The 1,926-nt window shown below is 39.7% G+C and overlaps 1 non-coding gene across 1 annotated transcript; it reads right to left on the reverse strand.

Moving 5' to 3' along the window:
* Nucleotides 1-1,634: 1,634 nt before the first annotated feature.
* TRNAK-CUU (transfer RNA lysine (anticodon CUU)) lies at nt 1,635-1,707 on the reverse strand. The gene has a single exon. It is a non-coding gene; the product is annotated as a tRNA-Lys (tRNA).
* Nucleotides 1,708-1,926: the final 219 nt, after the last annotated feature.

A 1,926-nucleotide genomic window follows, 5' to 3' on the forward strand; every position in this document is an offset into this window, starting at 1 on the left:
GCTAGAGCACTTTGTATAGTGTTGGCTTTCAACTATTAATAACAATAACCTGTAACTAATGTTTACCTAAATGCAGGTCCCCAGAAGACTGACTTGGAAATGGATGGTCTATTTACTTAACTTCTGATGAGTACAAACATTCAATCTTTAAAATTGATTTATTTCTAAACAGTCATTATTCCCCATTTAATTTTCTGACAGAAGTTACCCACAGGTTAATAGAAAAGTGAAGCTGCAGTAGTCAGCTGCAGAATACTAAGGTGCAGGATTTTTACTGTAAATGCAATTTCAAAGACCAATCTTTTCTCACAAGCTCCCTTTCCATTCTTTTCTAACACTCTCTCTCCTTCTCATGAATTGCCTCTACCAATATTCCAACACAATGAATTTTTCTTGATTTATATTCAAGATTTAGCATCCATTGAATTAAAAAAAAATGTAATAAATGCAAATAATGCATGTTGTCTAGTCCAGGACTCCTGTTCAGGAATCAACATGTGACAGTATGTACATCTGCAAGCATGCCTGTACTTCTAATTCATCTTGCATGGGACCGAAGCAGGAGATCTTCCCAAATCATACGAGTTTGCACCTCTCAGCTGCAGTAGCATCATTTTCCAAACTCCATCATTTCTAGCTACATTTCTTTTTAACTTTAATGTCCTAGTAAATCTATTTACAACACTAATCCCTGTATTTAACTGTTCTTGTGTCAGTGCACTTCTCTAATGGGTGTACAGTATCCTATCTGTCATTAACTACTCTCAGTTATTATATACAAATTAATTTGATTTATTAATTTATCTCATTAATTTATCTTTTTACCTTCAAAATTAAAGCTTTGTTCAAGCCTTCCCACCTGACACTGTAATCTGGAGCCAAATTCCCACTGCTTTTCTGTTAAGTCCCACAAGCTGCCTCCTAACAACAGGAGATATGATTTTCTTATGAGCTTCAAGTCTTTGACAGTGACACTACAAGAGCTGTATTTTCTCTTCCTTAAAGTGAAAACAACTACTCAGTTGCTAGAGAAACAGTGGGAACTGCTTTCCCATTCTCTCAAGGTTTTGAGGATGTCAGCTTGTGCTAGTTTGAAGCAAGCTGGAATGTTTTGGTAACAGAACTAGATAACGGGCAGTGAAATGAAAAACAATTGTGTCTACTTCTCTCACAGTCACGCTGAGAACTCTGGGAAGAAGAAAGACTTTTTTCTCCATTTTGTTTCTCACTCTTGCTTTTGCCTTAGACCTGGTCACATCTCATTAACCCTGCTCCTACTAACCTTGCTCCCTAACCTCTTGGCTGCACCTCTTTTCTTCCTGAGGACTGGGGTAAGGTTGAGAGGGACGGGGGGAGGTGTTGGAGTGGTTTGAGAGCCCCTCCTGGGGACTCAGGTTTCTGGGAGGGGAGTTGTGCTTTCATATTGTTTATCCTTTGTATATTTCTGTATATAATTGTATATTTCTGTATATAATTGTATATAACTGTATATATTGTAAATAGCTGCTTGTAAATTCTGCTAGCTGTAAATAAATTGCTTCATCTATATTCCCAGAGGCCGTCTGAGTTAGCTGGGGCAAATACAAAGTGTGGGAGGGGCGGGGTAACCCCCAAACCATCACATTTTTAATTGGCGCCCAACGTGGGGCCCGAACCCACGACCCTGGGATTAAGAGTCCCATGCTCTACCGACTGAGCTAGCCGGGCAGATTGACTACATCACTTTACCTCGATCACGTTCTGGCAAGCAGTATGTGCTAACGATGGTAGAAGCCAGCACTGGATGGTTGGAAACCTATCCAGTTCCACATGCTACTGCACGTAACACCATTGTTGGTTTGGAGAGACAAATCTTGTGGAGACATGGAACTCCAGAAAGAATCGAGTCAGACAATGGCACTCATTTCAAGAACAATCTAGTGAAAA

The sequence above is a fragment of the Pogoniulus pusillus genome, chromosome 9, assembly GCF_015220805.1.
Source record: "Pogoniulus pusillus isolate bPogPus1 chromosome 9, bPogPus1.pri, whole genome shotgun sequence".
Taxonomy (NCBI): domain Eukaryota; kingdom Metazoa; phylum Chordata; class Aves; order Piciformes; family Lybiidae; genus Pogoniulus; species Pogoniulus pusillus.